Here is a 27404-nt window from a genome sequence, read left to right as displayed (position 1 = left end):
CTCTCCATGAGTCTGGCACGTCTCCCAAAAGCCAGCATTCAGTGTACAGGTCAGTCAGGTTTTCGGACCAGAATTCAATGTTTGCTTTAAATAGATGCCTGATGTTTTTTAGGATTTTAGACACTAGCAGTTTTCCAGGCGGGGCCTTCTTTTCGGTAACGGAGTCTGGCGCTTCACCTGCTATGGGTGCATCATTTTGCTGGTTGACAGATCCGTCTTCATTATAAAGTGCTTTTACATGGGCAACCCAGGTGGATGCTTCGAGGGAGTTTTCTCTGTGGTTTGTACCTCGTCCGAGGTTGCTTAGGTAACTCCAGAACTCTTGCGATTTCCCGGGGCTCAGCAGGTCGAAGATTTTCAGCCATTGTGCTTCGCAGTGGTCTCGTTTTGCTGCCAACACCTTCTTTGAATGGCTTTTTATGGCTTCTTGTCATTAATTTTTATTTAGGCTTGTGCGGAGTTTACGGAAGGCTTTTCGTTTCGTGTTCAGTTGTCTGGCGCTTGTTTTGATTGCTTCATTATATCCATATACTGTTGGAGGATGCCATTGAGTTGTTCTAGCTGTGTCCCCATGAAGTGTCGCCGCCAGGGTCTCGGTTATGCCGTTCCATGTTGCTATTGCGCCCTTCTTCTGTTCGATCGGTGGCCAACCTGTCCACAAGTTTGCCCAGCTGTTGAATGTAGTAGTTGCGGTCTGCCCCCATTTAATTCTTCTGGGCAGCTTTATCAATTCTTCGCCGTCGGCTGCTCCAATGCATTCTAACCTGGGGCGTGTATTCACTGTTAAGTTCAGCGTGATGGTTAAGGCAGCGTGATCGCTGTCGCTACGCGGATGAACTGAAAAGCTTGACATTAGGGGGTTGCAGTTTATCACTTAAGAAGATATAGTCAATCGTCGTTTGGTTGTTGTACGTAGGACCAAAAAAGGCTCCTGGGCTGTTCTTTAGGTGAACTGAATGCGCTGTTGCCAGTTTGTAGGATTTTAATAGGTCGTTCAGTGCATTGGTGGTCCCAGACTGATGACTTTGTGTGATTAGCACCCCTATGTTGGGATGTTAAAGTCACCAAGTATAATGCATTCTAATGACGGAAATTGGAGCAGTAAAGACTCTAAGTGGTTTGTTAACGTGGGCGAGTTGGCTATAGGTCCATGTGGATTGTAGTAAATATTAATTAGTAAAATTGAAAAGTTTCCGTTTATCGGATGGCGCCCTTTTAGGATCCCCGCCTAAAGGGTGACTGGAAGAATATTTATTTCCGCAAATTCCTGTTTCAACGAATGACTTATGTAGATGCATATCCCCCCCGATGGTCTTCCAAAGATGTTGGTCTTTTTTCTGGCTTACCATATTCTGCATATCCTCTTAGTGAAAGGGGGTAGGTCAGCCAGGATTCTTTTATACAGATTATGTCCGCCTCCTCCATGAATTTCACCGCAGTTTGGTTTTGGAGCAGCTTTTTGAGCCCTGCAACATACATGATTTTCAAGCTATTCGAAATCCCGTTTTTGTTTAAGACTTTCTTATGCTCGTTGCTCGCACATTAATAGAGTTGGCCTGTATCTTCAGGGCAATACCTGTTAGGAGCTGGGGTTTAGTGCGAGCGGCAGCCAAGACCAGTCTTTGCTCGCGCACCCCTTTGTTACGCATAAACGTTTGCCTTGACTCAAGTTGGTTATTATCTTGATTGGGGTTCCGTTGATTAGGCCTGTGTTTATGCTGCCTTTGGATCCCTGGAGGATGGGCGCCGCATTTGGCACGTGAATGGAGGAGGCGCTCGAGCGTGGGTTCCCTCCAGCTTGCTGTTCCAGGCTTTCTGACTGGAATTGCGGAAAATGAGTTTTTAAGATTAGGGGGTATTTTTGCACGGGCTTGGACTTTATTTTCCTGCCCCAGCTTTCCAGTAGCATTTGTTGATTTTTCATTGCCTCGGCCATGTCCGAGCTGGTAAAGGTTAGCTCTGTGGTTTCATTTTTCTCCTCCGGGTCTGGCGGCAGGAAAGAGATAGTCTCAATGTCTATAGTTTTTGTCCCTTCCAACCATGGAATGTTTGCGCAAAGTGTTAGGAGGTTGCTGCGGTTGAGGATGTCCCACTTCCCCTGTGAAACATAGTCGGGCTATAGCATTATTTTCCGGTCCTGAGGATGTGTATGGTTTAGTTGACTGCCAGAATCCGCCTCCTTCCACTCTTTTTACTGGGCGCCAGTTAGTTGTGGCTGTGCCGCGCCAGGTAGGTGGACGTTTGTCTGTTTTGTTGGCCCTGTTCTCTGCTGGAAAGCTGCCGTAAGCGATAAGCTAGGCGGGCCGTTGTTGGACGGCATATTTTCGGCGTACTCAGGTTTGGTGGCATCCAATGGCAATTGGGTCACTCGGCGCAACATAATCATTGTTTGAGCGGCAGGCAGAGAGTTTGTTGAACGTAAATCCTGGTCCCTCAGAGGGGCTTGGTTCACTTCAACATTGCTTTGTCCTTGCAAGTTATTTGCTTGGTTTTGTATTGACGAAGCTGGAGCTAGTTGAGGAGCTGCAAGGGAGACCAGCATAGTCGGATCTATTGCTGCATTGATTATGTATGAGGCTTCCGGGGTTGGCTCAGTCATTTCTACCATTTTAGTAGTTACTGCCAATTGGGTCATTTGCAGACTCTCGGTGTCGCCAGACGTCTGATTGTCAGGCCGTAGCCATTGCTGGATAGATCTGAAAGCGTAATATTTATTTTTGTTCGCCTTATTGAATTTTTAAAAAATGTTCTTATTTTTCCTAGATAGATTTTGGAGTTCTGGGCTGATCGGTTTAATAGTGTGCTGAGGGTCTTGGTTTTTAGCCTGGTTCAGAATGGCGTTTGTTCTGCTCACATTAATCGTTGCTGGAAGCGCCGCACATGCGATCTTTTCTCCTTTGTGAGTTTCTATGCTACAACTTTGCAAATTTGATGAGCCTTGTGTTTTTAAAGAAACCTGGACGGGATCCTGTGTGGTTAAGTTCTGGTTCTTACTTGCTTCTTTCTTAAGATCATCTATTAGTGTGGTCATGATGTTTGTGAGTTTTTCTAAGCTGTGCAGAATTGGACTACAGCTGCATGACTCAGGCTTGGAATATGTGCTGTCCTGTGCTCTGCGGATCAGGGAATTCAGATGATCTACTTTGGAATCAATCCCAGAGATCAGGTTTGCAACAGTTTGTAATATGTTAATCTGGGCGTCAAGCTTGTCTGCATGCATTATTGCTGCGCCTGTTATTGAGATGAGTGCCTCGTTCATCAGTGATAGGTGATTTGTGATCGCTGGGGGCTTCTGCCCCCCATATCGGTGCGGCTACTTGCTGCCGTTGATGGCTGGGCCATTTTGTCTTGTTCCGGGGTGCTCCATTTTGACTGGTTCAGTGACTGATTTTGAAGGGCGGCCGGTGATTTTGGGGTGCTTCCTTCGTTGGCCACATGAGTGCTATTAGGCACGTCGGGCATGTGCGCTCCGTTTGCCAAGGCTCTTCTTTCATTGTCAGAATGTATGCTGTTGGGTGCTTCGAGCGTAAATGTTTTGTTTGGGGTCTTGCTCAGTTGAGAGTCTTCCAGTCATTGGTAGGTCAGAGCTGTGGTTCTGATGTGAGCATACCTGGGTGCAGCCCTGTCTGATGTCTCTAATTTTGGGGGATTTTCACCCTGGAGCATAGTTATTATTGGTGAAAGAGGTATGCCTAGTGCCCGGGTGGCTATAGGGCTTGGGATCTGCCTGTCCTCCAGTGCTTTATTAGGCAGTGAGCAATTTGAAGTCCTGAGTGGCTCGGCTGAGCTAGTTACTTTAAGGCACAGAAAGCTTCTTATATCTCTGTTTCCTGCGGGCCCATTAGTGGTTTCTTTAACGCCGGGCCAAGGCATATGAGGAGTTGACTTAAGCGGGCTATGGCTATGGCTCTTCCGCGGTGGGGCTACTGGGGTCGGGGCTGGGATCGGTGTCAGTGTTGGAAGCGCGGGATAGGTGGTCCCGGGGACTTCGGCGTTCCGGATGAGCCTGAAAGTTCCCCGTCACAATGCCCTACCCCTAGCCCTGGGTACGAGCCCCCTGCTCCTGGAGGATAGAAAAGCTTCACCTTCCGTCTCCTAGCTAATCTATGGGGGCGAGGCTTTTCCTGTGGATGTATTAAGGTAGAATTTCTGGTCCTCATTATTGTCCAGATTAGTTGTCTTTCCTGGTTCAACCAGGAAGCGTGCCCACTGCGATGGTGGGGCGGCCGAACACTGTGTGTTTCTCCTGCAAGGGGGTGACCTACAGGCTTGATGTAAATGGTGAAATTGTCCCTGCCCTCGCCACGTGCAGCTACTGTTCCTGTTCCTGTTCCTTCCTGCTGCTGTGCTTCCTGCTGTGCAGCTCCTGCTCAGTCCAGCTTAATGGTGCACAAGACCGCTGTCTCTGTCCCAAAAGCTACCCAGGGGATTGAGACTCAAGCTTTTACTGTGTGTGCTCCCCCCCAGTCCCGACCAGCAAAGAGCTCCGCGCCTTGCAGCCTTGGCGCTGACTCACCAGCTCACAGGACCTCCTGTCTCCTGCCCTCCTGTCTCCCGGCTCCTGGTTCCTGGTTCCTGCCCCCCCCCCCCCAGGGCTTTCTCAGTTCGTCAGCGGTGAAGGTAGTGGGAGGGACCAAGCGCAGCGAGGCAAGGCTACAGTGGTGTTGTTATCTCAGCGCTTAACTCAGCACTCACACCCGCCTGCAGCTGCTGCTCCTCACGCGCATGACCAGACGGCTGCTCCGCTGCAAACACGGCCCCAATGGCCTCAATGGCCGAGATAGTCCCACGGCCGGCTGGCAGGCAATAGATAGAGGCCGGCGGCCGGCAGTGAATAGAGGCCGGTGGGCGGTGGCCCATTCCCTCGCCGCAGCGTAACTCCGTTCTCGCCCTCAGTTTCCTCCGCGGCAGCAGCAGGTAGAGACTGCATCCGTCTCGAGGGTGGCGTTCTGCGTTCTGTCGGTTCACAGTTCTCACAGTTCTCTAGCGCCCTCTAGTGTCTTTTTTTAGATGGCTATGGCGATGTCAGGTGCTGAGGCGGGGTTCAGCCAGGTCTCTGTCAGGAAGGCGACATCTGGGGAGGTTGCGTCAAGAAGGTCCCAGAGTTCGACGGAGTGTTTGCGGGCGGAGTGTGTGTTGAAGAGGATGCATCTGAGGTAGTTGGGTTCTTTGGTTGGTGGTTTGGCGGGCCGTATGCTGGTGAAGCTGCAGTTTCAGCAGGTGAAGGGTCCTTGGGTGCGCTTTGGGGTTGCCCCGTAGCAGATGTGTTCTCGTCCGGAGTTGAGTGCTTGGAAGGTGCTGGCATTGAAGTGGAGACGGGCGTTGGTTCGCAGGGGCCAGGGATTCTGGTCCCCGGTAGCTTGTCTCCTTTCTGGTAAAGAATTGGCTTGGTAGTTTAGTCTGCCCTGTTCCCATGATGCACTGGGCCAGGGACAGACTGATTTGCATATAGCCAGATTCTGAGCTGGGATGGGGCAGTGAGATAAATAACGGTGATGGATCAAGCCCTGATCTTTGGACTGGGTAAGAGTGGTCTGCTCAATTCAGACACTCTGTTCATCACCACCCCCTTTTGTAAATCGATTTTGGCCACTATAGGTGTGGCAGGGTATACTCAGACATGAGTCCCTTTCTCACTGCTCCATCAGGATTCAAGCAAGCCGGGCCGAAGAGGCTGAAATGCCAGAAACCGGTCCCCGGTAGCTTGTCTCCTTTCTGGTAAAAAATTGGCTTGGTAGTTTAGTCTGCCCTGTTCCCATGATGCACTGGGCCAGGGACAGACTGATTTGCATATAGCCAGATTCTGAGCTGGGATGGGGCAGTGAGATAAATAACGGTGATGGATCAAGCCCTGATCTTTGGACTGGGTAAGAGTGGTCTGCTCAATTCAGACACTCTGTTCATCACCACCCCCTTTTGTAAACCGCTGCAAACACGGCCCCAATGGCCTCAATGGCCGAGATAGTCCCACGGCCGGCTGGCAGGCAATAGATAGAGGCCGGCGGCCGGCAGTGAATAGAGGCCGGTGGGCGGTGGCCCATTCCCTCGCCGCAGCGTAACTCCGTTCTCGCCCTCAGTTTCCTCCGCGGCAGCAGCAGGTAGAGACTGCATCCGTCTCGAGGGTGGCGTTCTGCGTTCTGTCGGTTCACAGTTCTCACAGTTCTCTAGCGCCCTCTAGTGTCTTTTTTTAGATGGCTATGGCGATGTCAGGTGCTGAGGCGGGGTTCAGCCAGGTCTCTGTCAGGAAGGCGACATCTGGGGAGGTTGCGTCAAGAAGGTCCCAGAGTTCGACGGAGTGTTTGCGGGCGGAGTGTGTGTTGAAGAGGATGCATCTGAGGTAGTTGGGTTCTTTGGTTGGTGGTTTGGCGGGCCGTATGCTGGTGAAGCTGCAGTTTCAGCAGGTGAAGGGTCCTTGGGTGCGCTTTGGGGTTGCCCCGTAGCAGATGTGTTCTCGTCCGGAGTTGAGTGCTTGGAAGGTGCTGGCATTGAAGTGGAGACGGGCGTTGGTTCGCAGGGGCCAGGGATTCTGGCGCTGGGTGCGGCTTGCCGTAGGCGCACATTGGGCGCGCCAGGGTCGCGGCCACCATAAGACGGGGTGGGAGGGAGGAGCTGCTGGGAGGGGGAACAACAAATAGGCGAGCAGGGGGGTGGGCCGCAGGTGACGCAGCGGCGGGAAATCGGCAGAGAATATCAAGCGGGAAGAGAAACGGACACAGGTAGCAGATAAGCCAATACAAACTATAATACGAAACGGTCACAGAAAGCAAATGGAGCACAGTACAAAATACAATCTACGAGCAGGGAACGGGGCTGCAGGGGACGCAGCAGCGGGAAAGCGGCAGAGTATAGCAAGCGGGAAGAAAAAAGACACAGAAAGCAGATAGGCCAATACAAAATGGTCGCAGAAAGCAAATGGAGCACAACAAAAAATACAGTCTACATCAGAAAAGCAAACCTACGGCCTACCACTGGCCACCAGGGATGAGAAGCAGGTGGTAGCCTGCGGGTCGAGGCCGGCCTTGAACTCCTTCAGCAGCAGTGGCAGCTGGGCTGTAACGTTCCCTAGATTTGTTCTGAGTTATCATTACTCCCAGGTATCATAGTTCCTTAAAAAGCCTCACCCCCTGAGCTGGAGTATTCCAGGCCATAATCTCTGTCTTGTTGCTATTAACTTGATAGTCCAACATTTTCCCAAAAGCCAGAACCTCAACCAGTAGCTCAGATAACGTGGGATTGACGTTTGATGACAATTTAATGAGGTCAACTACATACAATGCTACCTTCCTAGTAAACCCATTAACATTAAAGGGGGAGATTTTATCATTCTGCCTCAGACTTTGGGCCAGTGGCTCGATATACAAATGAAAAAGAATGGTGGATAATGGACACCCCTGCCTCGTACCACGCTGAATTGTTACTGCCGCAGTAAGATTACCATTAAACAAGATCTGGTGCAAATTCACAGTGTCTTAGACAGCGTTTTTAATTTCTTCCAAAACACAATTTCGTCTCTCAATCAACCTTGGAACCTTATCTTACTGGTATTCGATGTTGCAAAGGGTCTGTTTCATTTGATATTGGACAGGATTTGGCTATGCAAACCCTCTAAGAGTGTCATTAGGTTGTCCATTACAGAGAGTGGTGAAATCTGGGAGTGTGTGGAAAGTAGAGTGTTATATTGGGATGAGTTCCTCCTCAACAGTGACTTCTTCTCCCACAGAATATTGAAAGAAGACTGGAGTAGCACCTGCATTAAAGAATAAAGCACTTAAATCAACTGGCATTCCTGTAGGCTGAGGGGTGGGTTGCGCATATTCCTGCATTACCCATACAAGCATCTGTGGTTTTGTATATAATACCTGCAGACTTTAAATCCAGAGGAATTCCCTAGGATCGAGACTCCTGACTAGGCTTGAGGTATTTTTGGAGATGTTTTCCTTGTTGGGACCAACCACATCCTCCTTCCCCTAATGCTTCCCTTCTGTTCATCCTTTTCTGCAGTGGTGGATGCAGCGATGACAGCTTTAATAAGGATATTGTATCTTCCAGGATTGCACTCTATCCTCTGCTTGTAGACATCGTCAGGCTCTTGGAATCCAGGAGTTACAAGAAATGAGTGATATAATAAGTATACTTAATGTTTCAAAATGTAGTTATGCCTTTAAAAAAAGGTTGTACATTTGTTGAAATCAACAAATGTATCTTTAGCCTAGAGAAATGTTTCATTAAAATATTATACAATGTTACTTGTTCTGTACTATATGGCCAAATAAATATTACATAATACGGTCTTACCTGTACTTACAAATGATGCTTTGGGAGTGGGCAAACTACTATATGTCAGCTGCTGAACCAGCGTCATGGAAGAAGTTGGTGAAAGAAATGTCTCCCTACATTCAGCAGCTGTTAAAATATGTACATGGAAAAAATCAGATAGGAGACGTTGGAAATGATTATAAATGTGAACACTAACACAACATTATGAAAGCACAAAAGTAAATGTATATTGATCATTTTGAAATCAGACATAGATACTGTTGTCATGATCTTCCAGAACAGTGCAGAATAGTGGACCACATGATGTGGTACCCCTCCACTCACAGGATCACAACACTGCCCATGAGCAGAATTCAGCACGTATCCATGCTTCAACTGTATAGACAGACATTGAGGCAGTGATCATCCAAACACTACCCCAAGATAATCCCATGACCAAATATGTACCAATAGTGCAGGCCATGAATCGTTTCTGTATCTGAGGTGACCACCTTTCTTATGTGGGCATCAGCAAAATATATACAACTGCACACATGCCATGATCAAACGTCACAGGTCGGTTTCTTACCAGGGCCACAATGGAGTAGATATTTACATCAATCTTGATTTTATGTTATATATCACATGACAAATTGATGTTAAGGTGCAAGATTGTGTAATGTCTGCTTTGGCTTTCTATCCAGATTTAGAATATAGGAAAAGGAGAAGGGCATGTATTAAAAATATGTGGTCTCCTTGTTTCCTAAAAGACATGCTCAAACCTGTTTAGCTTCTGAATTGACAGAGCTCAGAGCACTTTGAAATTACTGTTTTTCTTACAATTAAAGTCTCCATTTGCATTCTCTTTAAACTATTAGTCTACTCATCAGTTCAAAGATGTTCTGCACAAGGTCAACCATCCTCTATGTATCTGGACACAGTTACACTTAGTCCTTTGTGCTTGACTATAAGTGATGGAGTGATGCTAAGTGGGATAGGTTTATAAATACTATATTTTTCTTTCATTACGGAAGAGACCAGGGACACTCCATTCCAATTTGTGTGTACTTCATGTCATCTAGTAGAAGCCTTGCGTTGGTGCCTCAACCTAGATAGTTGCAAAAAGAACAGATAATGGGTAGAATGCTGAACAAATGAGACATTCACCCCCAGTGACAGATCGGGGTAAATCCATTGTTGATTTGCTCCCCACACCTTTCCAATTTGGACCCAGCAGTATGTAAATCAGACTCACCCTGCTCCCCTTGGGAACAGTCCAGCCCAAACTGCCAGGCCAGGTCCTCCTTGGACCGCAAACAAGCATCCTGGGACAGGCTTCAGGGTATTGCCCCTCATACAGTGTTCCCTTGCTCAAGCGTTGGCAACTGGCAATGAGCAGGCAGGCTTAACTTAGGAGACAGGTGTGCAAAACATTTATTAGCACTAATACATTAAGTAGGTAAGACAGAATAAACATCCAACACCAATTTATAAAAATAGGGTAGTTTTCTATGAGCAAATAGACATGACAAAGATCCGATGTAGGGAACCAGAGATATTAATTTTTAAAGATTAAAAGTAAAACTAGTGCTTAGAAGCAAATAGCGCACAAATGGGTTAAAAGAGGTTGCATTGGACCAAGACAAAGTCCAGTTTAGGCCAACCACAATATAATACTTTTACACTTACTTCCAGAAATGTTTCTTAATGCAGGAAAGTGCTCTACTGCACCAGCCAATTGTTCCAATGCTCTTGTTTGCCTCTTGGGGTCTGGGACTACAACTCCCACAATGCACCTGGTCAAATTATGAAGCTTTTTACAAAAATTGCTTCACACTTCTTCAAACTTCTGGAAATTCTTCCTGAAGTTCCTCTTCTGGGTTCAAAGTCTCTAAAACACAATTCCAAGGGTCTAGAATCAGCGAGATAGTCCTTGGGATGTTGGGGCTACAATTCCTACAGTGCAGCTGGCCAAATCCTTAGGAGTCCCCATGGACACACTCCAGGATGGGGACTTCTTGGTGGAGATGATGTTGGTGGTCTTCGCGAACTTGTAGCTTTTGGGGAGTCCACTCCTTAATCCTTGTGAATCCAGGCAAAGTCCTTAGGCTGTACCAGATTGTGCAGCAGATGCAGTCCTTCACAGTGCAGTTATTTGTGTGTGGATCAGGCTTCCAGCAGGGCAGTCATTCTTTTCATTGTTGTTTCAGGCAGCAGGTCTGAGTTGATTGGCAAGTCTCCCATATTTGTCCAGTATTCCTGGGGGTCAAGCAGGGGCCACCTCTGACCAATTGGATGCAGGGCGCCACCCAGGTGTATGACAACATCCTCCAAAGTGGAGCCTAATCTTGTCCCAGAAAGCACTATTCTTCCAAAATCCAAAATAGAGAAAGTCTCTCCGGAAGAGTTATATATGGCTAAGTCAACCCAATGGTTTGGCTACACTTTAAAAGCAGCCTGCAAGCCAGGGCTAGATTTTCAAATGACAGCAGGCACCACATCAGTGGTTACTTAAGTGCATTAAGTCTACTGGGGCTCTAAACCTACATGCCCTACCATATACTAGGGTCTTACAGGTAAGTTGTGAGTACCAATTGTAATTATACCAAATTACTATGGGACAGATGTAGCAATCTAAACTGAGAGCACAAACGCAGAAATTCACAGAATTTCAGTGTTTGCAATCGCAAACTCGCATTGTGCAATTTAGAGAAGAAAAAACCCAATCGCAAATTAAGGAATCTCAAAAATCGAGACCATCCATTCTGTGAACCCTTATTTTGTGAATATGAACTTACTGAGTCCCAAACTGCGACTATGTATTAGCGATTTTGCAATTAAGGATTCACAAACAAATGTATAAAAAATTGCAATTAGCGATTTCATTGAAAATTGCTATGTGCGACTCACAAATTAACACCAACTCAAAGCAGGTGGTAACCAGGTGCAAAGCATATAAACAGACCCAGAATTCATCACTATGTTTCAGAATGGCAGCCCTATATGTAGTAAGGAGGATGTGGATACAAGCATCAGCACAAAGAATTAGGAGGCAACAGGAGCGCATATATAGAGTGCGCATTACCCTGTTCCAACTGACAGAAGAAGAAATACATGATAGGTACAGGCTTGACTCTGCTACCATCCTAGACCTGATACGTGACCTGCTTCCAATTCTGGAACATCAGACACGCAGGACCCACTCAATTCCAACACATGTGCAGGCCCTGTGTTCACTGCACCTACTTGCATCAGGTAGTTACCAGGGGGTCATAGCTGCAGGCAGCGGGCTCTCCCAAAGTTGCCTGTCACACTTCCTCAACACCTTCCTGGATGCCATGCTTCAAAGAATGCACCATTACATACACTTTCCCATCAAGCAACAGGAACTGCAGAAGACTAAAATGGAATTCTACCAGATGGCTCAATTCCCACATGTCATTGGGTGCATTGATGGGACACATGTTGCAATCTGTCCACCCTTTTCTACTGAGTATGGGTATAGAATCCTATAATTCCATTAATGTCCAGGTCATTTGTAATGCCTCACACATCATCACTGATATCGTTGCCAAATTTCTAAGAAGTACGCATGACTCCTACATCTTCAGGCATAGTGAAATCTATACACGTCTGATGGGGGAGAATTTGGAGGAGGAAACCTGCTAGGTAAATGCATGTGACACACTCTGTTGTACACCTCAAATTTATTGGAAGTGGCCTGTAATTGATATTTTTCCCTTTCTCATTTAGGTGACAGCGCATATGCAGTGCGTTCATTCATACTCACCCCATTTCTCAACACAACAACCCCAAATGAGAGGAGATACCATGCTGTCCATAAGTCAACATGGAATGTGGTGGAACAGACATTTGGACTTGTCCTTTTTATCAGTTTGTCCCTGTCTGGGCACTCCTGTTCTGCTCCTGGATGTGTGCTACTGCTCTCTGCCTCTCCCACTCTGAAACAGCAAGGGTATGGTCACTTCCTGCTTGTGATGTCATCAGACTGCACCAGGATAGCAGATTTGCAAATTTGCGATTTCGCAAAATACCAAATCAATATTTACAATTCGGTATTCAAAATTGCGAATTTTAAGGAATTGCTAACTACTAGCGATTTTTTCCTACATTGTGGTTTGCGATTCATTAATAGCGCTTCGGTAAAAATTGCTATTTAGGAATCGCAATTTTGGATTTACATACATCTGGCGCTATGTCCTTTTAATCAGAGACCAGGGCAAATCAGAGTCAGAAAACATGCGTCTGGTAGTAAAAAATGAGTCGAAAAGTGGGGGGACACTGCAAACAGGTCCTGGTTTCTCACAGTGCCATTGAATAATATTTATTGTCTCTACAGCATATCAAAGGGTTGGTGGAATCTTAATTTTGTATACAGTTAAGAGATGATTGAAGTGTCTGTGACCTGTGCTCCATAAAGTGCCTTTAGTGTATTTCCATGAGAATAAGCCTTATTTGATATATGTGCATAATGTTCATTGTCAGCTTAGTTTGCTGACATAATTCATCTTAACCTTCAGGAACTGAGCATCTGAGTAAGATGACAAGACATTAAGATGTGTCTGGAACCTTTTGTGGGTCAGTTCTAGCAAAACAATATCGTCCTCATAAAGGAGTGTCCCTAAAGGATACAAGCCTACTTTTGGGGCATCATCAACAACCATACTCAACACATCTGGCAAATCTGCCTTATATACTTACTTTACTTTTTTACTTTATAGAGTTTTATATAGCGCAAACTTGACCTGAACCGGGTGTCAGAGCGCTTTTCATAGCACCAGTTACATAACATGAGGACATATTCAATTTTGTTAGGCACGGGGAGATTAAGTGATTTGCCCAGAATCACAGGATGTTCAGGGACATTGCTGAGACTCGAACCCAGTTCCCCAGATTTGAGGTCCACCGCCTTAGCTGTTAGGACAACTCCTCTCCCCTTAAAAAGTGAAAAAAGTAGGAGCACCAAAAGCATCCCTGTTTCAAGCAATTTCTGGTCACAATTTTCGGAGTCATATCCTGCCTACCTCCTAACATAACATGACAACAGGTAGCTGTATGAAGAGCAGTGATACGTTTTAGTACACCCCCTGGAATTCCCATGCCACTCAGCTTTATCCAAAGAGTCTGCCTGTCTATGCGATTGAAAGCAGTTGAAAAATATATGTAGGCTGCGTAGACAGGCATCCCCTACATTTGACATATTTTTCCAAAATAAGATGAATTACAGTTATATTATCCAAAGTTGAGTCACCAGCTCTAAACCCTGCCTTCTTAAATGGCATATTTTTTCCATCCACCCATTCTAGTAGAATATATAAAACACATCTAGAAAAAAGCTTTCCTATGGCATTCAACAGGGTAATCTGCCTTTGAAACCTAGGTAAGTTTGAAGGGCCATTTTTATGTAATGACAAGATGATACTACCCCTCCATGAACTAGAGATCACCCCAGTGTAATAGCAGTAGCAGAAACTTTGCTGTATGAAGTCAGCTAATTCAAAGTACTGAAATATCAGTGGTTTCCCATCCCACCATGGTGAAGAAACACTTGGCTTCAGATCTAAATAGGACATGTTTCTGTAAAAGAAACATTTTGGGAATGATTACTAATTTGATGGTCTTGGAGCGGGCAGCCACGCCAGCACCCTGCTCCAAAACTGCCAAACCCAGAGTCCGGCCGCCCGCCGTATTCAAATTGGAATACAGGACCGGCGGTCCCACGGTGTTGGTCTTGAAGCAGTGCCTTTCAAAGGCTCATATCTGAGCCTTAGAAAAGCACTGTAATGGGTGTGCCACAGCACGTTCCAGCATGGCATGGACAGTTAAGTTCATGCCATGCAGGAACTGGAGGTGCATGCATACAGGCATGCATCCCCTGGCCCTGAGGCAACACGGGACACTATAGGGCCCCCTTAGTTTCCTCACTGCCACACTTTTCATGGTAGGCTCACCTCAATGAAAACTGTGGCAGTGAATAAACGTGTAATATGCTAGCCAGTGGTGCAGTGGCACTGCCAGTGTATTGCGGGCCTCAGGCCACTGCAAGATCGCCAGGGATTGTGGATCCCTTGCATTAGCAGTGATCCTTTGGTGGTACTACCACCCAATTCGTAATACGCCAAAATTGTTATCAGCCTCTTTGCCTTCTGGCAAGGTGGCCCAACCCAAAACATTCTTTTTTTTTTTAAACGGTTTTTATTGAAACAATAAGCAAGTGACATTACACATCACAGCATAAATCAGACAATTTCCACCATAGTACAATCACAGTAAGCATTAACAGCTGTCTTTGGCAATTGTGTGCATAGCGTATCACCCCTTTATTATACCCTCCCTGTAATCAAACTACGTCTTCATCCTTCCTCCTCCTCCTCGTCTGAACTATCCCCCTCTGACTCTGGCAGTGGGTCACAAACGTCTCCCCGGTTGGTGTTCCACATAGTCCAAATTTTATTCCACTTTCGTGGGGTGCCCCTGTTAGCATATAATCGTCAAGTCCATGTTTCTGCAACATGATGACAATGTTGGGGGTTCTTCGGCCCCCCATTTCTGTGCAACATCCCATTTAGCAATCATGAATCCCTGCGTGACCCAATTCTACAGGTGACTGGACAGATCGTTGGGTTCCCATACATTTAATAAACACTTTTTCGGGTCCGGTAAGAGTGACACTTTTGTAGTTTGAGATATGGTGCTCAGTACTTGTCGCCAATAGCCTGCCAAAACTGGACAGTCCCATAAAATGTGTAAAAAGGTTCCCTCCTCCCCACATCCCCTAAGGCAGAGTGGGTGTGTTGCTCTCTGTATTTTGTGTAAGGTGGTTCTCGTGTAATATATGCGGTGAAGGACTTTAAGTTGCACTAGCCTGAGTCTACTTGAGATTCCCACCTCCTTAGGCGACGCTATCGCTTCCTGCCATTCCTGATCATCGAATTCACCCACATCTGTCGCCCATTTGGCTCGAAGTTGCGGCAGTGGGGTCTGGTAAGTTATTTAGTAATTTCCGATATGTGAATGAGGTGGCCCTTTCCTCCATGACTCGCGGTATTCCAACAGGGAGGCTTCCGCGAGCTCTGTTTCTGGCGGTATCAATTTTAATAGGGTGTGACGTATTTGCATGTATCTAAATTTCTCATTTGCACCTAGTTGGTACTGTTGTTGTAGTTGCTCAAAGGGCACCACCGTTCCCTTGTCCCACAAGTCACCTACGGTGGAAAGTCCTATACTATCCCAGTGCGTAAAACCCTTACTACGTCGTAGGTGCCCTAATCTTTTGGTGACCCATAGTGGGGTCATTTTAGTTATCACCCCTTTCCAACCCAATTTTGCTCATGCTGTGTACCAAATTTGGGCCGTGTGTTTAGTAGGGCCAGTCAACTGTGAGATCGAACATTTGTTATACAGTACTGCCAGCATATTATTTGCTCCCAGTTGTTCCCTATCTGTCCTATACGCTGGGTCAGTCTGGGGTATGTGGATCCAGTGATTTATTATTTTAAGTTGCGCCGCCCAATAGTACAATTGAAGGTCGGGAAGTGCGATTCCCCCATCGTACCAGCTTTTATAGAGTTTCACTTGAGCAATACGGGCTGGCAGTGGGCCCCATAGAAGGCGTGTCACTTGTGCTGCCACCTGTTGAAAATAACGGGGCGGGACTATATCTGGTGTGTTTTCTAGGGTGTAGAGGCATCTGGGGAGTGCCTTCATTTTATACAATGCTGCCCTCCCAAGTAGTGTAAGGGGCAGTGACGCCCAGTGTGCTACGTCTCGTTTCAGTCTGTCTAATGGAGGTGCCAGGTTTTTAACAAAAAAGTCTGCTTGAGTTCTGGTAATGTGTATTCCTAAATACTTAAAGGTGTCTTCTGCTAGCAACAGTGGGCAGTCGCCGGGAGCATTGGGGGAGGCCCTTGTAAAATGAAAATTACTGATTTAGTCCAATTAATTGTGTATCCCGAGAGTCTCCCATGGGAATTGCAAAGATTAAGAAGGTCCGGTATGCAGCTCTCTGGCTCTTTGAGATACACGAATATTTCGTTGGCGTAGAGCGACAGGCAGTCCTCCTATCCCTCTCTCCAATCGATGCCCTTAAGTAATGGGGTAGTTCTAATCAGTGTTGTTAGAGGTTCCAGTACTAATGCAAAGAGTAGCGGGGTCAGGGGGCATCCCTGTCGTGTACCCCGTGATAGTGATATTTCTTCTGATAAGTGGCCATTAGCCGTCACCCAGGCCACGGGTGCCGTATATAGAAGCCGCACCCAAGCACAGAATTTGGGGCCAAAACCCACCCGCTTCAGCACTCCGAATAAATATTTCCATTCGACCATGTCGAATGCCATTCTCGAATCCAAAGATAAAAGTGCTGCTGGGCCTGTCAGGAATGGGGCCCTTGCCAGAGCCCCATGCATGCGCCTGAGATCGAGCGCTGTATTCCTGTGCGGCATGAAGCCGGACTGGTCTGGGTGGATTAAGTGTGGTAAATGGACTATTAGCCTGTTCGCCAACAATTTTGCCAATATCTTCGCCTCAGCGTTCAACAAAGAGATCAGGCGGTAGGACGCACACTCTGCCGGTGGTTTTCCAGGTTTTGGAATCGCCACTATCGTTGCGATACGTTGGTCCAGGGGAAGTTCGGTTGCTTCGAGACTTTCTTTGTACATTGCAAATAAGGGTGGGCCTAGTGTGTCTGACATTTGTTTCAACCATTCTATGGGTAACCCATTGGGTCCCAGCGCTTTCCCTGACTTCACTGCAGTAATCGCCGTTTGTAACTCCTCTAGAGTCAGCGCCCCCTCTCACTCCAATGCCGTCTCCGGTGTCAGAGTCGGCATCCCAATTTGTTCCAAGGAGTCCTGTATCTCTTCTTCTGTCATCAGTGAGGTTGGAGTGTATACCTCTCTAAAGTGTTCAGCCAAGAGTCGTACTATGTCTTCCGGGTGTGAGTGCATAGACCCCTCCCTCGATCTTAATTGACGTATGCCCTTCGTGTCTTCCCCCTTCCTGTCCAGCCACGCCGGCATTTTACCAGCCTTGTCCCCTACATCATACATTTTATGTTTGGTCAGTGTGATGTTAGCCATGGTCTGTTTTCCGAGATGATCTTTATGTTGTTGTTGGCAGAGTTTCAAGGTGTGCGCTGTGTCATGAGTTGGGTGGCGAGTGTAGGCTGAGTCCGCCTCTGCAAGGGCTAGTTCTAGGTCCGTCAGCTTCCTCTGACGCAGTTTCTTGTGTCCAGTGATGGACGCAATGGCCTGCCCCCTAAATACCATCTTGTATGCTTCCCATAATATTATAGCCGAGTCTACTGAGTCCGAGTTCTCCACAAAATAGTGTTTCGTTGCAGCGCAGATTTCCTTCCTAATGGCAGGGATAGTAAGGTAGCCTGAATAGATGGGGTATAGCCGCTGTCTCTTCTTTTGTGGACACGTGAGCAAAAACACTATCGGAGAATGATCCAAGATGCCGCTCGGTTTTATGTCCACACCCTCGACGGTTTGGAGGCTGGTGCCCAGCGTTAAAAAATAATCTATCTGGGAAAGACTATCATGCACCGCGGAGTGATACATGTACTGACGATCAATAGGGTGGGTATGTCTTCATATATCTATGAGTCCCATTGCTTCTATAAATCCCTGGAAGCGCGTGGGCCCAGGCTGTTGCTATCGCGCAGGATATCTATCCAGCTCAGCATCGATCGTGGCGTTGAAGTCCCCTCCGATGATTAGGTCTCCTTCTGGGAGTGTGAGCAAGTAGTCACCCAGTGCTGGTAGGGCCACTGAATGGAGTGCAGGCGGTATCTATACCGACACTATGTTTAGGATTTTGCCCTCCCATTGGCCCTGTACTGCAGCAAAGCGCCCCTGATCGTCAACCTTAGTCTGTAAGACCATAAACAGCGAGTTCTTTCTGATCAGGATACCGGACTCTCTTAACCCCGAGGAGAGTTCGGAGTGAGCAATCATCTGGTACCCCCACCTGTCTAGCGCCCTGCAAGCTGTTCCGGTGAGATGTGTTTCTTGGAGGAGCGCTTTTGCCGGTCTGTGACGCTTCAGTGCATGTAGTATCAATCCCCTCTTTACTTTGTCCCCCAGTCCCCTCACGTTCCACGTTAAAAGGTTAATCGGGGTATCGATGTACTTTGTGTAATGGCCCCTGGGTCACTAGGGAATGTGGTCGATGCCATCAAAGAAAATTGACTTTAACGGGTGTCCCATTTCCCGTGGTGCCGGCTGACGAATCACCGAGCATGTGTAATGGACGACAGCCAGTGTATTGAACCTACGTCCTTTGTGTGTGATAACGAGCAGCCTCTGGTGTGTGACGCGATGCCTGGGCCATGGGCCTCTCTGTTAAACGCTGTGTTCCTCCCTGACCTCCGTCACTGATCCTCGCTAATCAAGTGTAAATTGTCTTTGTCAAAAGCCTGACTTGTGAGTGCTGTGTTGCCATGTGAACATTGCCACTAAACATTCCTATCCCATAACATAAACAAATAACTGTTCCCCCCAACCCGTCTCCTCCCTCCCTGCCTCCCTGCTTAGCCGACTTGTAACTACCCGCCTCCCCAACGCAGCTGAGTGCTTCTTCCCTCCCAACAAAATAGTACTTGCGTGTCCGGGGTAAAAGGTCCAATAGAGGCCTCAGCCCTCCGTAGCCTCCGGGGCCCACCCCGGCCCGCCATCACGACCGGTCCAGCCTCGGATGGGACGCAAGTTACTTGTCTTTGCTGACCAGTTCATCGGCAGAGCCCCCAGCGGTGATCGCCTTGACCTTCCACTTATCCTTTCTCTTGGCTCAGCATCTGCTCCGAGCTGGATTGTCGCGTTTCTTGCGGCTCCGAGTCGCCTTCCTCTCCCTCTCGACGTCGCCGCTGTCTGCCCCCACGATTGTGTTCTCCTACCGTTCGCCATCCTTCGATCCAGTCCTGGACCGCATCTGGTGTGTTGAAGAACCATGTCCGTCCATCCGCAACCACTTGAAGCTTCGCCGGATAGATCATAGAGTACGGCAGCTCACGGGCTCTTAGTAGTTGTTTCACCTCTTGGAAGCTCCTTATGCGTCTAGACACTGCTGCAGTGTAATCCTGGAAGAAGGTTATGGTAGAGTTATGCACATGTATGGGTGGAGCGGCTCGCGCCGCCTGAAGAATAGCGTCTCTGTCTCTAAAATTGAACAGCTTTGCAAGTACTGGCCCTGGGGGGGCCCCAGGTTTCGGCCTGCCGCCTGGCACTCGATGCGCTCGCTCGATGGAGAAAAAGTTCGAGAGCCCCTTGGGTTGGAGTCTGGTCTTCACTAGCTCCTCCACATAGAGATCCATCGCTTGTTTACCTTCTGTCTCTGGAGTGCCCATGATCCGTACGTTGTTCCGTCTTGCCCTTCCTTCCTGGTCATCCAGCTTCTCCGCTAAGAGTTTATTTTCTTTTTGGAGGAGGGAGACGGCAGACTGTAACTCAGACGTGTCTGTTACCAGTGACTTCGTCACGATTTCAACTTCCTTCACTCTGTCAGTCATTTTATGCAGGTCAGCTCAGAGCAAAGAGACTTCGGTCGAGATAGAGCCCACCGTGGTTTGTACTCCGGCCAGTGCCTTCATGACATCTTCCAGTGTCATTTTTTTCCCTCCTGCTCCATCCCCTTCCGGGCTCTTCCCTGTGGACATGCGCCCCTCTGAGTGGGCTGCCGAGTTCTTGTTGAAAGCATATTTGTCCAGTTTTGCTTGGTGGGATTTGCTTTGGGGCCTCTACCCGCCATGGTTCCCTCAGCGAGCGGTCGGGTACTCCTCACCTTGTGCCGTCTTGATGGTTGGCTGCTTTTGGTACTGTCACTTCGCCTCCCACTCGTGCGTTGTGATCCCGGATAGTCCGTTCCACTTGCTCATTTTGCCTGCAGTGGGCGCAAGTGTGACAAGTCCCTGTCATGAACCTCCTCGGAGTAACGCCTCTGGTGTTGCCTTACCGCTGCCGTTTCACTGCTCCCCACTGTGGCGTGGTGTCGTGCAACGTAGTGCCACTGGGGTGAATTGTCGGGCAGGGCACCGTCGTATCCTCAGGAGCCAGCAGTTATTTCGCAACAGACTGTGGTAGAGCTACGCCTGTGCACTGAACCCGTGGGGTGCAGCTGTCCGGATTATGTCCTGGATTACACTGTCAACCCGTCTCACAGGCTAGTAGCAGGTCTCGCTGTGAAATGGCCCCCACGTGCCACTGCTGTGTTGTTCAGGCGCTGGAGAGGGTAGTAATGCATCAGGTAGCACGAGGGGGTACAATGGCGTCAGAACCAGCACCACTCCCACTGCCTCTACTATTGTCGGTGCTCTTAAATATCCTTGTTGCTGCTTGCCGCAATTTCAGGGGCACACCTTATCCTCTGGGGGGCTTCAGGATCCTGGGTGTTGGGAGCAAATTCACGCCGCCCTCAGCCTTACGATTTGCTGATAACGTCAGCAGCCGTCTGCTGCCATCTTGCGGGTCGGGTCGCGCCTGTTCAGCCACCCAGCCGCAGGCCGTATTGTATCCCTCCTTATGTGAGCAGCGTACCCCTCAACTATGTGGGCATGAGTGGGGGCCCCCGATCTCCAGAGCCTCCGTTGGGCACTCGCCATAGTCCGCTGGTTGCTCCGGTGCAAGCGGCTCCTCTCACTGGCTCCTCGCCGCTCCGTCCCCCGCCTGCCTCGGAGCTGATGTCGGCACCACCGCACTACTGCAGTCCCCGGATTCCGTCCCTGACACAGGCCGATGCCGCGTCTGCGATCGGATGTCTTTCGTTCTGCTGCTGATCAGCACCGGATTGTGCCTCAGCTATTCCGCCCGGTGTCGGACCTCAGTCCCGGCCCCCGGAGGCTAAAATCATGCCGGATACGTGGTCAGGATTGTTTAGAGGGCCGCAGTCTCGCCGGAGCTCCTCAGCTAGGCAGCCATTACATTCGGCTGCTAGCCAAAACATTCTTACCTTTTGAGTTGGGGGTCTCATAGGTTTGAGTATCATCATTGCTTATCGTTTTTATTTCCTTCAATTAATTGAAGACCAATCCACTTTACAGCAGCAATACCTTATGTTTATAGTGCTAAGCAAGAGAAGCATGAAGTTCTTCATGGAAATTGGTATTATTACATCTGAATAGCTGCATATAATTCTCTCATATGGTTCATCTTACTTTGGTGCTTGAAATTAGCAAAGGATAAGCATTAACATTTGTGTGGGCTCCCTACCCTCTAGAAAAGAGCAGTGTTTGTAAGATGGCAATGGTTTCTACAGGCAGGGCTACTCAGTTTTGAGTCCCGACATGACCAGTTCACACTTCTCCTTCTCTCAAATCCATGAATTGTGGAACATTACAAATTTCAGCTGAAACAATGTTTTGTTAAAAGTACTTTGGAAGAAAAGTATTAAGCAGTCTACAAAAATAGATTATTATTCAAGCAGAAAAGCTGCATTATTTTCTTCTTCGTGTTTCCTCTCCCTTTAGTGTCTAAGGCCAGCAACGAGATCTCATAAGCCATCATGGCAACAGTGGTATATGTTTCCTACACTCAAACAGGGCTTCACACTAGAAATACTCCCTTGGGCACATTGTCTCAGGCCAGTAAGTGCTCAACTATAACGTTTGTTGGTCTTGCATTTAATTCTCAGTAATATATCTACAGACATCTGTATGTCTAGAGCCATTGCATTCTACAGTGACATCAAATGTAGTTTATCATGATTAGTAATGTTGCAGTGGGTGGTATCGTTATTATATTTGCAATGTTAGTTTTTAGAAACTTGTTGGGGGCTTGTGGGAACAAGGAATGGTAAACCTAAGGTGAATGCTGCACAGAGAAGATTCCATTAGCTCTCTAGTGCATGAGTCATTTTCTGTGTCTTCAAGTTAATAAACTTTATGAAAATATACAATGGTGCATCAGCTCTTCTTCACAGTGGCAATTAAGATGGCTGAGGACCAAAGCTTGCTGTTAATCAACGACTCAACACTTTTGCAGCAGAAGATTGCAATTAAGTTGATCGCATCCTGCACTTGTGTGTACCAGATTACATAGTCTTCCCTAGGAGGTAAGCCATTAGGATCTCTCCTAGGTCTTTATGCGGGCTGAATAGTGTTGGCTGATTCAAGGCAGCTCACACAGGCTGTAAAGGGCATGTTGTATCATCTTTAAAATAGTAAGGTTGATGATTATGAACATATGGTGGTGAGTGGTAACCCATGGTAAATCTAGTGGGTAAGGCCCCATTGACTTCACTTAGACTTGATTGTTTTATGGACTCAGAAATGATGATAAGCTTGTGTTAGCTTTGTGTATACTTTTGAATGGTGGCAAGTAATGGGGACGTCTTCAAAGTGGCTGTTTCCTCCTCATTTGTGAATATCTCTGCTAGCCTTGAGATTTCAAGGTGCTTGCAGTTTGGATGCTTTTCCTCAAAGCATTTCTGTGATGTGTTCTTATACTCACAATTCCTTTCTCCACAGAGGCAGTGTCTTATGTATTACACAGGCAGCCATTTTTCGATTGGGATTGGAAGCATTGGCTCAGCAGTGCGTGCCATAAGCGTAAAGACAACCACTCTTTTGATGTTATTGTAATCAAGCTCAGATCTACTCACCTCGTTGTTTCGAGTGCACAGCATAGTGTGATGAACTACTGACTTGGATATGAGAGACGATTAGCTGTAAATTGAACACTATATTTCTTGGATACATTTTTCTTCTCATGTTGACTTTGAGACTCTGAGTCACTTCGGGCCCCACCTAGGGTACCAGCGGTTTTCTTGTACTAAAATTGCAGGTTTCAGTTACCAATTTGGGTAGGTGCAAACATTTTGGTTCTATAAATTATGTTTTTTTTGGTGAACAAAGAGATCCATAACTCAATTGGCCAAGAGGTTTACTTGTCTCAAAAACTAAAAAGCTGGGACAGCTCGATCCCGAAGATAGACATAAGGGAGAGTCCTCAGATTAGAGCAAACATACAGAAGTTACAGGAACAACTTCTCATTTGGTGGAACACTATCTCAATTCTAAGATGTCAGACAATGGAGGATTACCTTCCCAGAGATACTATTACAAAATTCCCAAGCAGAGGTAGGGAGCAAGAAGGACAAATCTACAATCAATCTAAGCCTCTTTGCGATAGTTAGCAGCACCCCACAGGACAAAAATTGTTTCATCTATGGTAAAATATTGCCATCAACATTCATCAGGAACATAGAGCAAAAGGAGCGAGGGAAAATAACTTTAATCAGAGCCTCCCTAACAATAAACAAATAAAATCAGAAAGAGAAGGACACAGACAACTCTTGGGGGGCACTTATGACAACCATGGATGCGATGTTGATAGCCATATACCATCAAGCAGATAAACAGGATCTGCAGGCGGACCTTTTAAATATCTTGGCAGTTCACATAGTGGGGATAAACAAAAAATTACAAGCACTGAATGACCTGATTTAGAGAGCCCATAAACATAACTATACACAGCAAGTAACATTCTGTTCCGAAATCCTAGTAGACAGGCCAGAAACGTTGACATCACTTCTTACCACCATCTTGAAAGTAGTACGGTCAGAAGCAGCAAGAGCGCACTTGAGACAAAGAGTCGAGGAATATGAAGCAGAAGAGTTAGCAAGGACAAACAATAATCATACCCCTCAAAGAGACGAGGAGCATATTCCAACTAGCCACTCCCCACCCCCAGTGATGTATAAAAGAATCAAGGGATGGTTTGCCGTTTCAACAAACAATGCCCAAAACTGGACTTAAAAAAAAGGAGCATGGATTCGCATATACGGGGGCGGTAGAACAACAAACAACAAAAACAGAAAAAAAGACAAAGAGAAGCCCAAAAGAAGGGAAAAGTATTGCAACAACAAAACATAAGGCAATTATTTACTCATTACACAAAGAAACAGACATTAGAGGAAGAGACACCAATAAAGTTGGAACTAGACATTATGGAAACATTGCAGGACACCATAAGCGGGCCTCAAGCTGCAGCAAATAACGAGCAAGTAAAAACCAGCCTAGTGGGAAAACACAAGGATGAACAGGACCCTGTTTTCAAAATAAAAATAAGAGATTATCAAGATGGCCGGAGGAGCAGCAGCGAACAAAAGAGGACCAAAATAAAGTTATAAGGCACCAAAGATAGGAAAAAAAGAACAAGGGTAATAATATACAAGGACAACCAAAATCCCAAAGAATACAAAGAAATGAAGAGTGCAGAATTGAATTTGAAATGTATACGAGCAATAAACAAAGACAGAACAGAGGCAAAACTAAATGGGGTAAAAGGCGGTTAGTGGGAAGAGGGCAAAACACAACAAGATATATATATATATATATATATATATTTTTTAATTTCTTTATTGAAGAATTTTTATAGCAACATACTAATACACATGATTAAAGCGGTCCGCTGAGAAAGTTCTTCCCCCCTTACCTATCCCAAGAACCCCGCCCCCCCACCCCCACCCAGGCTGGTCCTTGCCTTGAACTGAAAAAAATTGAAAAGATCAGATCATTCACCAGCATGAAGAAACAAACAAAAAGTGGTGACAAACAAGATCATAGAAAGAGTCAACCTGAACATTGAAGCAGATGAATCCCCATTACCTCCATATAGGCTATCTTCAGACCATCTGGTTAATGGGGCCCAAATTTCCATCCCCCGACCCTTGTTCTCCGCCCCTTTCTAACAAATACTGCAGTTTCTAGACCATATACTGCTAGAAATCTCCCTAGCCAGTGTTAAGCCGTAGGTGGAACAGGATTGAGCCAGTAAGTATCTTAACAAAGTCTAAATAATACTAAAGCAATAAAGAAAAAGGTCTGGACTCGAGCCGGTCGCTGAGGGCTGCTCACTCCCAGAACGATCAGCGGTGGTGTTAAATCTATTCGCTGACCCAAATGAGACTCCAATATAGTGCCAACTTCCCTTTTAATCGTGCCCAAGTCAGGGCAGACAGCGAACGTATGTACAATGTCTGCTGCTGGATAGCCACATCGTGGACATGTTGATCCCGTTACTCCTCCTCATTTAGAAATCTTCTCTGGCGTTATATAAAAGTTAAACCAGGTCTTAAAACACTGCAGCTGAAGGTTGGCAGCAATACATAAAGTTTGAGACTCATACAGTGAATCTTTTGCTTCCCCCTCTCCAACCAATACCCGCTCATGCCCACAGTCACAATGCTTAGATAAATCATCCGGCATTGTCCCATTCAAATATTTATAAATCCCTCCTAGTGTGCCTATCCCTTTAAGTAGAGTCTCAACTAACATAACCCGTGCAAAACCATTACTACCTCCCTTTTTCCTCACCAAAAAGTCTCGTAACTGGAGATATTTAAAAAATTGTCTGTTGTCGACACCAAAAGTTTCCTTAATCTTGTCAAAGGAAATCACTCCTATCTCGTCCACGAGATCCACAACCATCCTAATCCCTTTCATATGCCCATCATTGACAATGCTAGGGAGTGAGTCATTGCTGTACAATGGGTTATAAGCTTTTATGAGGCCCAGGCCAAGCCTCTTACAAACTGAAGTCCAGGTTTAGAAAGCACACATCAGCGTCTTTAACTTGACCCTTTTGTAATAGGTAAAATCTGTATATTGTAAAAGGCAACCCCTAGCCTTGACACAACAAGATCTTAATGAACCATGGAATAGTCATCTGATGAAGCAAAAAACAAAAGGGGAACCTCAAAAAAACAAGCTTCTATTAATACGAAACTATGGGCCTCATTAGGATGGCAGTGAATCCGCATCCTCTGGGCCGGCGGAAGCCACCGCCGGCCCGGAGGATGCGGATTCACCGCCGCGGCCACAGAAAACTCCCACCGCCAGATTAGGATGGTGGTGGGATTGGGGTGGGACCAGCGGCGGACGACAGGTCCGTCTGCCGCTGATCCGCGGGGTGTGGAGGGCAATTTGGTGGCAGTGTCTGCAAGACACCGTCAGCCGATGTACATTGTAACATGCTTTTCGTGCAAAAGCATGTGGTCTTTGGTGTTTGGGGGCCTGTTGCGGGACCCCAGGGTGTCGGGGGTGGGGGGTGCACATGGGGGGTACCTATGGTACCCCCCCAGCATTTGCATGCACAAAGCAGCAGGCACTGCGCGGTGCCTGCCGCTTTGTGCATGTAAATGTAAAACATGCATTTTTAACCTTGCGGCGGGTGCTGCTTCAAGCAGCACCCGCCGCAAGGTTAAAGATACAGGATGTGACCGCCAGGGTGGCGGTCACATCCTAATTGCATCGGAGAGACCACCGCTGCCCCTGCGGACGGTCCCTCCACCTCGGGGGTGGGGGACGGACGCACGTCCGTCCGCCATCCTAATAGGCCCCTATGTGTCAAGAGAACCATTCAACACCCTCAATAGAGGTATAATATTCAAACTAATAAAGGAAATAAGGGACCTTGCTCACATCGAGTCTGCAGATCTGATCTTGGTGGAATTCATACCTCATCCTCTCAGTAACAACAGAGAGGCAACAATGAGAAATTGGTCCACAAAGAAATCAGAAAATTCTGAGCAACGACAGTATCTTCAAGGTATGGGCGATAGAGTTACAAATAATCAACCCCCCTCCCCCGTATCCAGGACCACTGCTGCTTGAAAACGTAAGAGGAGTTTCAATTCTAAGGGGAGTGGTTGGAGCAGATCCACAGCAGAGACACTTTGAAAATGTAAAGATCACTAAGAACTTGAGCAACATCCTGGCAGACACGGACCAACAGGAGCATTATAACATAAACTCGGCAAAAAACCAGGAAGGATCATGGGTGCACAGAAATCAAGTAATAACACTACCCTGTCAAAAAGACGAATACACCAGTAATCGAACAAGATTGGCTAAACATCTGCTCCTGGAATGTCCACAGGCTTTAACACCTTCAACAACATCATGAAATGATGGAATTCCTATAGAATTACGACATAAACCTGATGCAGGAACCCTGGTCTCTAGAACCAGTGTAGAGTTTTGGATACACCAGCCATCACAAGTTTGCAAAAAAGACGTAAAAATGTGGATATTCCAAAGAGAATCTTGCCCTTTTTAATCAACAAACTTCAATTGGCAAATAGAACAATTAGGAATAGGGATAAACTGGATTCAGGCATTAAGAGGAGCA

This window comes from Lissotriton vulgaris, chromosome 7, assembly GCF_964263255.1.
Source record: "Lissotriton vulgaris chromosome 7, aLisVul1.2, whole genome shotgun sequence".
In the NCBI taxonomy this organism is placed as follows: Eukaryota; Metazoa; Chordata; class Amphibia; order Caudata; family Salamandridae; genus Lissotriton; species Lissotriton vulgaris.
This window is presented reverse-complemented; position numbering follows the sequence as displayed.